This window comes from Apostichopus japonicus, chromosome 7, assembly GCF_037975245.1.
Source record: "Apostichopus japonicus isolate 1M-3 chromosome 7, ASM3797524v1, whole genome shotgun sequence".
Classification (NCBI taxonomy): domain Eukaryota; kingdom Metazoa; phylum Echinodermata; class Holothuroidea; order Aspidochirotida; family Stichopodidae; genus Apostichopus; species Apostichopus japonicus.
Window position 1 is genome coordinate 1,758,870 of NC_092567.1, and position 13,327 is coordinate 1,772,196.

Genomic DNA, 13,327 nt, shown 5'->3' on the forward strand with positions numbered 1-13,327 from the left:
GTGAAGCCAAAACAAAAGTTGTCAAAAGTCACCAACTTTACATGCTAATTTGTCATTAGTCATTTGGGGTCATCAGAGTTCAAGTTTTACAAACCCAATATATCTCAACATTGGAAGCTTGGAAAGATCTCATACTTGGTTGAAGGTGTATAATATTGAGTAAAATAAGCCTATTGATTTTGGTGGAGGTCAAATGTCTTTTGGGAGAAACAGGTCAAATTGTGAAAACCTTGTAAACATGATATTGCAGGAAGGAAACCTGGGACAGAAATGATATTTGGTGTGTAGATGTACCATATCAAATTCAGGAGCCTATTATTGCTTTTGGTGGAGGTCAAAGGCCATTTGAAGTCAACAAATGCCAAATATTTACTTCATTGCCCTCTTACTTGTCTCTCTACACTAACGCACCTCCCTAAATATAAAATCGCAAGAGAAGCTGGACAGATCGCATATTTGGTATGTACAGTAATTGTACCACATTGAGGACAAATATAGCGTAATGTTGTGGGCTGAGGTCAATGGTCGTTTGAGTTCACCGGGTGTCAAATTGTCCAAAAAGACACATTTTACACAATATTTCAACACGGAAAGATGTCATATTTAGTATGTTGATGTATCTATCACATTTAGTACAAGGCGCATGTTGTTGAGGTTAATGGTCATTTCAGGACATCCTGTGTCATTGTGAATTTATTGTTTGTCACATCACACTGCTTTTCACTGTATTACTAATATCAAGTAAGTTGTACACCTTCACTATACATTACTTCAGATTCATGAAGAAAATAGCTTATGTTACATCATCGATACCACTATGCATTTTTACATTTTGGTTTTCTGATTTTTACTATGATTAGCATCGATAAAATGATATTAATCAACTCAAGCAGCTTCTTTAAATGCAAATGAATAACCGTTGCATCAACAATTAAGAGAGAGTCTCATATTAATTGTGAAGCCCGCCATCTAAAATAATGAGCTGTAGGTGACATTCTCAAAGGATATCGGGAACATTGATAACAAAACAGAAAGTTGAATTTTCAGGATGGATTAATATTAGATTACTTCAAAGGTCGATGCTTTGTGTAAACAATAATTAATAAATAAGAGATAAGGAGAGATTCACTTTGATGTAATCTTTGTCGAGCCAGAGACCTGTTGGTAAAGTGCATGGATCTGTTGACTATTAGAATTATATATTGATTTATGGTAATTTTTTTAAGCTAGATTCATCCATGCCTACATTCAACAGATCATCACTATGGAAGATCATCATGGATAAAATCACTCAAAGGAAAAGAAAAGTGAAGACCCAAGTTTAACCCAACCAGTCACGAAAGTTGTTGTAACGTCATAACGTCACAACGGGATGTTAGCCAGTGGTTAATGCCGGTGCCTTCCAATCATAAGGTCCCCAGTTCGAGTGACTCCAAGATAAATGTATGTCGTCCAGTTACAGAGTTGTTGAAAATTGAAAACTCATAATCATGGACGTTATATATGAATGTAAGAGACTGACTTCTGTCAGCTTGCGGCTTTGATGAGCCAATGAGGCTTCTTCGCTAGTTCCTGCTTGCAGGAGGTTCTAAAATACATACAATACATACAAGCATAATCGATAGAGCGCCTTACAGTCATTACATAGTTTTGGATTAGTAACTTAAGCATAAGAAGGCTGATGTTAAAATAAACGTTCATGTAGATTTAATCCTCAGCATTCTAATTACTCTTACAGTGTATGATCGAGAGTTCAGCATGATTTCTTTTATTATTTTTAAATAAAATGCTAGATTTGTGTTATCAAACTGATTGAGTGACTTCTGTAACATTGTGTAACATTACAGAGAGCCCTGTCTGTATAATTAATTTCTTATGCACTGGAGAGTCCAGAGAAAGGATATGTTCTTGACGATAGAATATAAATGACGCTAGACTCGAATTCTAAGAATCATCGTATCACCGTCTTCAACTTAAGAACACGAACGATAGATATGAAACTGTGTTTTACTTCTGTTTTTGCATGTTTGGGGTTTGTTCCTTGGTGGTCGTCTCGTTTAGAACCGCCGGTTCTTGTCTGTCTATTGTGCTCTGAAAGCAACATGAAGTGTATTTGGATACCAAGCACACAATGAATCACTTGCGTGGTTCTTTGTTATGTTCCATCTTATTCAATTAACAATCGTTGCACACTGCCCTTCATTTATTTTAATGATCAAAATGTCGCATGTAAAATCACCTCTAACAGTAGCTTCATGTAAGTGCACTCGTGACAATCCGTGGTTAGTGTTGTTGATAAGTAAATGGCAGAACAAGGTTCACAAAGCTCGTTACTGAAATCAAATAATATCTTCAATGGTTAATATTAAAAGAGAAGATATGGTGAGTAGGTAATTAAGTAGTCAGCTGACAGAGATCAGCCAATCAGCGACAAGCAGAGTAGATATCGTCGTTGATGATATCTACTTGAGAGATTGATCGAACATTCACCTTTGGCACGGTTATTCGAACGACAGAAAACTAAACCACTATTTGGTACCTGGACCCAGGCACGGATTCGGGAGATTGGGTGATGAGTGGGTTTACATAAGAAGTTATTAGTACAGCTTTGCACGTAGAAATATATATATATAAACCTCATTTATATTAGCATAAATATGCCTCAGAATGCCACATATATGTGAATGTTTTCTTCTGAGGAGCCTTTTCCAATCCTGAATTCCTCACTGCCTGGGCCGATTGACTAATCATTACGCCAGACAAATTTAGATATTTCTGATCTATTCTTTACATATTTGAGTTAAATTACTATAAAGATGATCAGTATATTGACTCTAAACATGCTAGAAAAGTCGAATAATGGTCAACCATGTCCTTTTTCACTTGCATTCCACTGCTACCCTCAAATAATTTCCCTCTTTATCACATCATATTGTCTATAGTTTGTCCATTCTCATTGTATTGAAATGATTGGGGTTCTTTGGAAAACATTAAGTGACTTTTAACTGTTGGCGTTCTTCCGATCAATCAAAATTCTGTTCACTTCAACATTCAAATGAGCAAACAGTTCGGGAGGATGGAACTGGACTCGACCCATAATCCTTTGCAATATTGATTTCACTGGTTCGAGTCCCGATTTAGTCCCAAATTTCTTTGATCTTTTCAATTTTTATTATTTCTTCGACCTTTTTCATTTCCTTTTTCTTGTTCTTCTTCTTCACATTAAAGGATCCTCGTAAGAGAATCTCGCCGTTTGTTGTCAAGATATTATTTAACAAGCGCCTGACGTCTCATCCACAACTAATATCATTCCTGTGTACATCTTTCATCATTCCCGTGATATACAGACATAGTACGTGCATAGAATACCATTCATCGAAACAATTTCAATCTTAATAGATGCACATATAGTTAATAGTAAACGCAGCAAGTACCTTTGAACGGCTGATATGACAAAATAAACACAACAAGGCATACATATCAGATATGAATTGTATTATCAAATAAATGTGTGTTACTGTGTAAACTATTAGCCACGAACGTTGGTGAACCAGTTACAACTATAGACTGACTCCTAGGCCTACCGATGGCTATTTAGCGTCCAGGTTCGCATATTCGACATCACATGATATTCACTACACCATCTACTGCAGTCAATTGAATGTTCTTTATTTCCGTTTCTATATGGTTTCTTTATGTGATTTACATTTGTTATTTAAGGATAAGAGGACTCTAGACACAAATTCTACTCTGGATAATATAAACCTACAAAGCGATGATCGTAATGGTAAGTAGGCGTATATACATACAGGGGACGGTAATGATGTAAAGCTCTTAATTCAGAAAATTAAAAAAAATATATGTCAATTTTCGTAGCGTTAACCGGTAATGATTTATTCTAACATAGTATTAACTGTAATCAGTAATTTCCATGACTGCTTATTAAAAGTCTCAGTTTACCATTTTATCCAAAATGGAGATATAGCATTCTGTAAATTTGACGAACTTTTATGTACCTGTGCATTGAATTATAAGTAGTAATATCCCATACTGTGAAAACTACTCTCATGCAAGTTTATAGTAGTTATACAGCTATATCAACATCCGGGTATGTTTATAACTGATTTTGTCACGCTTTGTCAACTGTTGCAATAGGTATGATTTGTTTCCTTCCTCAGCGGTTTAAATTACCGTTTTAAATATAGCTATTTTAGTAAAAGAGCTTTCAATTGAATTTTCAGTGAAACTTATGATTATTTTTGCAAGTTTTAAACAGAACGGAGAACATTTCTTACACGTCATTTCGTCGTCTACGGATATTTTTTAGTGTTAGCCTAACGTTATAGTTAGACTTGATTTGTTCGGTGGTAGGCTGTAAAGTACGTGCGTAACGTTAATACCAATTGTTAATAGTATACTGAAAGAACTGTACTGAAAGAACCAATGGTTACTTGCACTTTGCACACATAAACAGAAAGCCAGTGAGCTTATTGTGATGCCTTGCCAATAGAGATTATAATCCCAAGCTTTCGTTATTATTGATTAAATTGATCAGCAAGGTTCTTTTACTGACTGTAGTGTAGACCTACCTAATAAATATGTTAACTTACCATGTTTACAGCAATTTTTAGCAAAAATCAACTCAAGCCCTTCCCCCTAATAAATGTGCTTAAAATCACATTGAACATACATTATCATGTACCGGCTATCTACCAACACCTTCACACAAAGTATGATTCAATTTTGAAAATGTTTACATTTGACCCATGTGACCTCATTAATATTCTTGAGATGAGCACCAAAATCAATAGGGCTCTTCTTCTCTCTATGGCGCGTAAATATACCAAGTATGACTTCAATCCAACTTGCCGTTCAGTTACCGTGTTTACAAGCTATTTTAGTGAAAATCAACTTAAGCCCGCCCCATAATAAATATGCATAATATCAACTTGAACATATATTACCATATACCCATTATCTACGAACACATTAGTACTATATAAATTCTGACTTTCGGCTGTGGAGTTATAAGCGTTTGGAGATTTTCACTTTTGACCCCGTGACCTCATTATTATTCATAAGATGAGCACCAAGTTTCTTTGCTCTTTCAAATTGTTTATACTTTATTCAGTCTTTTTTCGTCATAATAAATGATTCTCGTAAAAAATTCTAGCCTGTTCTTGTCAAGATATATTATGTAACCATCGCCTATATTCTCATGCAAAACTTATGTCGTTCCTGTGATATACAGGCATCTTACGTACGTAGGATAACATACATCAAACCAATTTAAATCTTTATAGATCCACGGATAGTTAATAGTAAACATGTATGCAGCAAGTACTTTGAACGCCTGATATGACAAAATAAACACAAGGCATAAATATTAGATATGAAATATATTATCAAATAAAGTATTTAATTCTGTCAACTATTAACAACAACCTTTGAAACCAGTTACAACTATAGATTGATTGCTATCGATATCTATTTAGCGTCGAGGGTCGTATGTTACAACATCACATGCCCTACACGACGCCATCTTGTCAATTGGATGTTCTTCATTCCCGCTTCCATATGTTCTTCTTCGTGATTTTCACGAGTTTTTTTTTTAAGGATTAAAGGATTCTAGACTAAAATTCTACTTTGGGATGATAAACCCACAACGTGATGATCGTACTGGTAAGTAACGTACATGAAACAGTAATGGTGTGAAGCTATATTCTGATATACTAAACACGTCGTTAATAACACAGGCTATGTACTGATATACTGAACACGTCACTAATAATACAGGCTATGTACTCATATACCATTCACGTCATTAATAACACGGGCTATGTACTGATATCCTGAACACGTCACTAATAATACAGGCTATGTACTCATATATTATTCACGTCATTAATAACACGGGCTATGTACTAATATACTAAACACGTCATTAATAACACAGGATATGTACTTTATACTAAACACGTCATTAATAATACAGGATACGTACTGATATACTAAACACGTCAATAATAACACAGGCTATTACTGATATACTAAACACGTCATTTATAACACAGGCTATGTACTTATATACTAAACATGTCATTATTAGCACAAGCTATGTACTGATATACTAAACACGTCATTAATAACACAGGTTATGTACTGATATACTGAACACGTCATTAATAACTCAGGCTATGTACTGATATACTAAGAAAACTGATATAGTAAACAAGTCATAAATAACACAGGCTATGTTAAATGTATGACAACTGCTTACTATATGAACTTGGCGTCTTCAAGGCTATTTCAATTGTTAAGAATTATTTAATGTCTGTATGATCATATTATAATTTCGATTAAATATTTCAATAATTTGAAAGGAATAATTTTAAGCTGATGTTAATCAAACTATTATGATGTAAATCCTAGTATTTTAATAGTTCATTCATGCAGCTACAGCATATCTCTTCCAATCAGATCATAAGCTAGCCTTTCAGATTATTGCTGTCAGACAGACCAGATCATAAATATACTAACAATGAGTCCTGTCGAAACAGACATTTAGAATTGTAATACTTTCATTTCAGGTATTGAGCTTTTAAGCTTAGGTCTAAATTAAATGTATGAATCAGGATGGAAATGATTTAAAACATTCCTCAAGGTAAAGGTTTAATTTGCAACTATATGCATGAGAGACATGCAGTTATCTTACTTTCTATCCTTATGGAACATGGATTATATTATATGGTAAGAATATGGACAATTGAATAAGTTTTACTATAAATCTAGTGGGAAGTTCATGAAACATGATATACGTTAGGCCTATATGTGGGAAGTAAAGAGAACATTGAATAAGTTAAAATAGGCTTACCCGGTGTTAATGTGGTTCCCTCAGCTCAGTAAAACCATTGTGAACATTACATTAGTTTTAAACGCTACAAACTTCCTGATAATCAGGAAGAAAATTAATATTAAATAATATATTGAACAGATTAAGTTTATTAATATACTGATATTTATGGATTTTTGTCTTTGTATGTAAGCAATCACGTGACTGATGTCTTTTGCTTTATCATAGTGACCAGAACAAAGAATCGTAAATGTTATTTTCTGAAATTATTGGACAAATATAAATAATTTGAGATTAAACCTAATTGGCTTATCAAGGAACCGCAACAATTAATTTCCTCGCCCGAAGTTCAGTCGTACCGCTTGAAGCAGTAGTTTAACTTAGGTTTGCAAATTTACCCTGGTAGGGTAATACTATACACAAGTATGTGTATTAATAACGGGTCATCTTTTTCTTTAATTTCATCAAATACTGGTTTCTGAGGGTATAATGAACAAATTTGATTTGATCATCAAAGTTAAAAATTTCGTCACGTGCGCGCTTTGTATTGCTGCATAGCACACATTTACAGACCATGTTTAAAATGTTTAAAAAAGAAAACAGATTTTTACCAAACTTTTTGCAATAAACCTTTATTACAGTTTGATCTGATGTCATTAGCGATTAGTATCGATAAAATAGTAAAAATCAACCCAAACAGCTTCTTTAACATGCAAATGAATAAACGTTGTATCTACAATTCAAACAGCCTCGCAATATTGTGAAGCCCGCCATCTAAAATAATGAGCTGTAGGTGACATTCTAAAAGGATATCGTGAATATTGATAACAAAACAGAAAGTTGAGTTTTTCAGGGTGGGTTGATATGAGATTACTGCAAAGGTCGATGTTTTGTGTAAACTATAAATAGTAAATGAGAGATAAGGAGAGATTCACTTTAATGTAAACTTTGTCGAGCCAGAGACCTGTTGGTAAAATGACTGGTTCTGTTGACTTATATAATTCTACATTGATGTATGATAATTTTGTTAGTTTGATTCATCTATGCATACTGTATCTATATATTCATTTTATCGTCGCTTTGAAAAATACTCATGGATAACATCACTCAAAGGAAAAAAAAGTGCAGACCCAAGTTAAACGCAATCAGTCACGAAAGTTGTTGTGACGTCATAATCGATAGGGCGCCTTACAGTAATTACATAGTTTTGGATTAGTAACTTAGCATAAGAAGGCTGATTTTAAAATAAACGTTGATAAAGATTTAAGTCTCAGCATTCTAATTACTCTTAAAGTGTATGATCGAGAGTTCAACATAATTTTGTGTATTGTTTTTAAATAAAAAGCTAGATTTGTGTTATCAAACTTAGTGAGTGACTTCTGTAACATGGTGTAACTTTACTGAAAGCCCTGTCTATATGATGAACTTTTTATACACTGGAAAGTCTAGAGAAGTGTTATTTTCTCGATGATAAAATATAAATGACGTTAGACTCGAATTTTGCGAGTCATCATATCACCACCGTCTTCAATATAAAAACACAAACGATAGATATGAAACTGTGTTTTACTTCTGCTTTTGCATGTTTGGGGTTTGTTCCTTGGAGGTCGTCTCGTTTAGAACCACCGGTCCTTGTCTGTCTATTGTGCTCTTATAGCAACATGAACTGTATTTGGATACTAAACACACACGGAAGGACTGACGTGGCTCTTTGTTATGTTCCATCTTATTCAATTAACAATCGTTGCACAATATCCTTCATATATTTTATATGATCAATTTGTCGCCGGTAAAACCACCTCCAACAGTAGCGCCTTGTAAGTGCACTCGTGACAACCCCTGGTAAGTGTTGTTGATAAGTAAATGGCAGAACAAAGTTCACAAAGCTCGTTTCTACAGTCAAATTATATCTTAATTGGTTAATATTAAAAGAGAAGATATGGTGAGTAGGTAATTAAGTAGTCAGCTGACAGAGATCAGCCAATCAGCGACAATCAGAGTATATATAGTCGCTGATGATATCTACTTGAGAGATTGATCGCACATTCACCTTTGGCACGGTTATTTGAACGAAAGGAAACTGAACACAAAGTAGTACCTTGGCCCATGCAGGAACGGATCCGGGAGATTAGGTAATGAGTGGGTTTACATAAGAAGTTATTAGTACAGCCTTGCACGTAGAACACGTAAACCTTATATATATATTAGCATATTATGAGTCAGAATGCCACATTTATGTTAATTTTTTCTTCCGAGGAGCCGTTTCCCAATTCTGAATTCCTCACTGCCTGGGCCGATTGACTACACATGGCGCCATACAAATTTAGAGACTTCTGATCTATTCTTTACACATTTCACTGAAATTACTATGAAAGGTGATCAGTATATTGCCTCTAAACATACTAGAGTAGTCGAATAATAGTCAACCATGTCCATTTTCACTTGCATTCCACTGCTACCCTCAAATAAATTCCCTCTTTATCACATCATAGTGTTTATAGTTAGTCCATTCTCATTGTACTGATAGGATTGGGGTTCATTGGAAAACATCAGTGGCGTAGCCAAGGGGTGGGCGTGGGGGGCGACAGCCCCCCCCATGGAAGCTTGTCGCCCCGAGTCGACCCCCCCCCCCACTGGGATTTTGGGTGTAAAAAATTACATGTGTGAAATATATATCATTGATCTGAATGATTTCGAATCTCCATGATGACCAATCATGAGCGACCCTTCGACCGCGGACCAGCAGTAGGCTATAGTTGCTGAAAACCCGACGTGACATAGCGCATAGGCCGGGTTTTCACTTCTGGGAGTACCCTGATGCTTTTAAAACAGCTAAAAAACCAAATTTTCAAGAAAGGAGACAATACTATCGCTGAGAATCAGTCTACCACCCAATAATGTTTCAGACGCAGTCTTTGATCATGTCAGTTTGACATATAGTTCGCCTATAGTATGTCCGGGGATATTTTGGGGCATCATTCCTATATGCCTATATCTGAGGCCCTGGGGTCATTCCTTGGCCGACTTGGTGCAATATAATGTGCCCATTTCGAAGTAAATGTATTCACAGATTGTTAGTTGCCATGGGTTTGGACAAATGAGGGGTATTCTATCCTGAAACATAGGCCAAGATGGGGCTGGGGTTTCCAGTTCGCCGCATCATTTGTCAAATTGCACTGGGTTCTAATGTTGATGTCAACTGGAATCACTAATAACAGAAGTAATCCACCAAAAAATAAGACCTCATGAACTTTATTGCAGATTTCCTGAGTGACGAATTTGTAATTTTCTCCCGAAATCACGCAACTAGATGGCTGCTATCCAGCCTGGCAAGTGCCATCTCCAACGATCTGGCAGATATCGAAATCTGAAATTTTGTTGGTATGCTGCGCGCCAACCGATGGTGGCGCTCCGCTTAGATAGTACTTGCGGCCGGAATACTCTAATCGATTACGTCACCCCCCCCCCCCGTTTCAAATCGGATTGACGCCCCTGCTTACAAGGCTTAGAAAGTGTCATTTCCGACGATCTAGGAGGCCTTTTTAGCTAAAACTTTCGCTACGCTGCGCGCCAACCCATGGTGGCGCTCCGCTGGGATAGTAACAAGACGCCCTCCTATGATATGGTCAAGCCCCCCCCCCCCAGCGCTCCCCCCACCTGAAAAAAAATCCTACGCCACTGGAAAACCTTAGTGAATTTTAACTTTTAGCGTTCTTCCGTTAATTCAAGATTGTGTTCACTTCAAAATCAAAATGAGCAAACAGTTCCAGAGGATGGAACTGAACTCGACTCATAATCCATAATATTGATTTCATTAGTTCGAGTCCCGATTTAGTCCCAAATTTCATTGCTCGTTTTAATTGTTTATCATTTCTTCGTTCTTTTCCATTTTCTTCTTCTTCTTTTTCTTCACATTAAAGGATGCTCGTAAGAGAATCTCGCCGTTTGTTGCCAAGATATTATTTAACCATCGCCTCTAGTCTCATCCACAACTCATATCATTCCTGTCCACATCTTTCATTATTCCCGTGATATACAGACATAGTACGTGCATAGAATACCATTCATCGAAACAATTTCAATCTTAATAGATCCACATATAGTTAATAGTAAACGCAGCAAGTACTTTTGAACGGCTGATATGACAAAATAAACACATTAAGGCATAAATATCAGATATGAATTGTATACTCAAATCAAGTTGTTTCACTGTGTAAACTTTAAACCACGAACTTTGGTGAACGAGTTACAGCGTTAGACTGACTCCTAGGCCTACCGATAGCTATTTAGCGTCCAGGTTTGCATAGTAGACATCACATAATATGCACGACGCCATCTACTGTAGTCAATTGGATGTTCTTTATTCCTGTTTCCGTATGTTCTTCTTTTGTGATTTTCATTTGTTATTTAAGGATAAAAAGACTCTAGACTTAATATCTACTCTGGATAATAAACCTACAAAGCGGTGATCGTAATGGTAAGTAGGCGTATATACATACAGGGGACGAAATGATGTAAAGCTCTAATTTAAGAAAAAAATATATATGTAAATTTTCGTAGCGTTAAATGATTTATTCTAACATAGTATTGACTGTAATCAGAAATTTTCATGTGCGCTTATGAAAATCTCAGTTTACCAGTTTATCCAAAATATAGATATAGCATTCTGTTAATTTGACGAACTTTTGTGTACCTGTGCATTGATTAATAAGTAGTAATATCTCATACTGTAAAAACTACAAAGTCCCATGCAAGTGTATAGTAGTTATTCAGCTATATCAACATCAGGGTATGTGTGTCACTGATTTTGTCACGTTTAAATTATTGTTTTAAATATTACCAATTTAGAAAAAGAGCTTTTAATTGAAGTTTCAGTGCAACTTATGATTATTTTTGCAAGTCTTAAACAGAGCGAAGAACACTTCTAACACGTCAGTTCGTCGTCCACGGATATTGTATAGTGTTCTCCTAGCGTTATAGTTAGACCTGTTATATTCGGCTGTAGGCTGTAATGTACGTGTGTAACGTTAATACCAATTGTTAATAGTATACTGAAAGAACTGTACTGAAAGAACCAATGGTCACTTGCACTTTGCACACATAAACAGAAAGCCAGTGAGCTTATTGTGATGCCTTGCCAATAGAGATTATAATCCGAAGCTTTCGTTATTGTTGATTAAATTGATCAGCAAGGTTCTTTCACTGACTGTAGACCAGGGCTCGAATTTCGTAATTTCTAGGGCAGGCCAACTGGCCTTGGAATACATGTTTTTGGGGAGGGCATCAAGGCCAGTGGGGAGGGCAGCAAGGCCAACGCTGAAATTGTGAGCAGGGCACCAAGGCCACTTTTAAAAATGATGCGAAGAATGTCTCAATTTGTAACCTGTTTTATTTTCAAACCGCCGCGTAACACTCCTCCATGAAACAGCATTATTATTATGAAATTCATACACAACGCCGAAACACTGTCGATAATACAACTTGACTGCATATGCTTCCAGTGTACAACTCTCCACTACATTCGGTCTTCCGACTCCCGCCTGAAATTGGGTGTACTTGTAATTGCCAATAGTGACACACCCTCCCGAAATAATCCTGTGTAACTTGACTCTACTGGGAATTTCCCAGATTCTACCAATCACCTCGCATTCATGTAGTTGTTAAGCCAATAAGCGAGCACGATTCTGTGACGTCAATCAGCCAAAGCGATATAATGGTACTACTGTGTGCAGGTGTGGTTTGACCGTAGCTGCTACTGGTTGTAAACTTTTTCGAACTTTCTTTCAATTTACGATAAATACAGGTATGTTATACATACATATACGTGAATGATATGGTTAGGAAGCTAAACATGTTCTCTCTCGGAATATGATGATTTTGTTCACATTGTTGTCCCTGGAATAATTTCTTCGCGATTCTAGAAACACTGTATTGCATTACGACTGAATTTCCCACTGAACTACGTTACGAAAATGCAATGATAGCCCGCGGAGCGGTCGTATATTAATCAGTTGGATAGGCTCACATTCGTGTACCGTTAGAATGCGGTACGTTTTCACACCAACTACCAAGGTCAGTACTGTGATGATGTTCAATTTTCGATCACAGTTCGTTATTCACGTCCTGTGACCGTGATACGCTAGCATGCTCTTCATCATTTTCCGCGAATAATAGCCACGCTTTTTCGGAACATATGATTCGTTTTTTTTGTCATTCTCAAAGTCGCATTTGTCCAATGCCTATTCCTGCAAAAGGCACTGAGGCCAATGGGTAAAAAGGGCAAGGCCAGTACTGGCCTTGATAGTAGTAATTTTCCCTTGGGCATCGCGGCCAGTGGCGAGGGCACCCGCGGCCATGGCCGCACTAGCCGCCGCTTATTTCGAGCCCTGCTGTAGACCTACCTAATAAATATGTTAACTTACCATGTTTACAAGCAATTTTTAGCAAAAATCAACTCAAGCCCTGCCCCCTAAT

At 36.4% G+C, this 13,327-nt stretch overlaps 1 protein-coding gene across 5 annotated transcripts in view; it reads left to right on the forward strand.

The window, feature by feature from the left end:
* Window positions 1-3,399: 3,399 nt before the first annotated feature.
* Window positions 3,400-13,327, forward strand: part of LOC139969976 (uncharacterized) — a 95,657-nt gene continuing 85,729 nt past the window's right edge. The window contains exons 1-2 of one of the 5 annotated variants that reach the window (XM_071975467.1): window positions 3,401-3,787; window positions 5,617-5,682. The gene's annotated coding sequence lies outside the window, so the exon portion shown is untranslated. Of the gene's footprint in view, window positions 3,788-5,483; window positions 5,683-11,166; window positions 11,331-13,327 lie in introns of those variants that run through there. The other 4 variants (XR_011793844.1, XM_071975466.1, XM_071975465.1 and 1 more) reach the window with 4 other exon arrangements.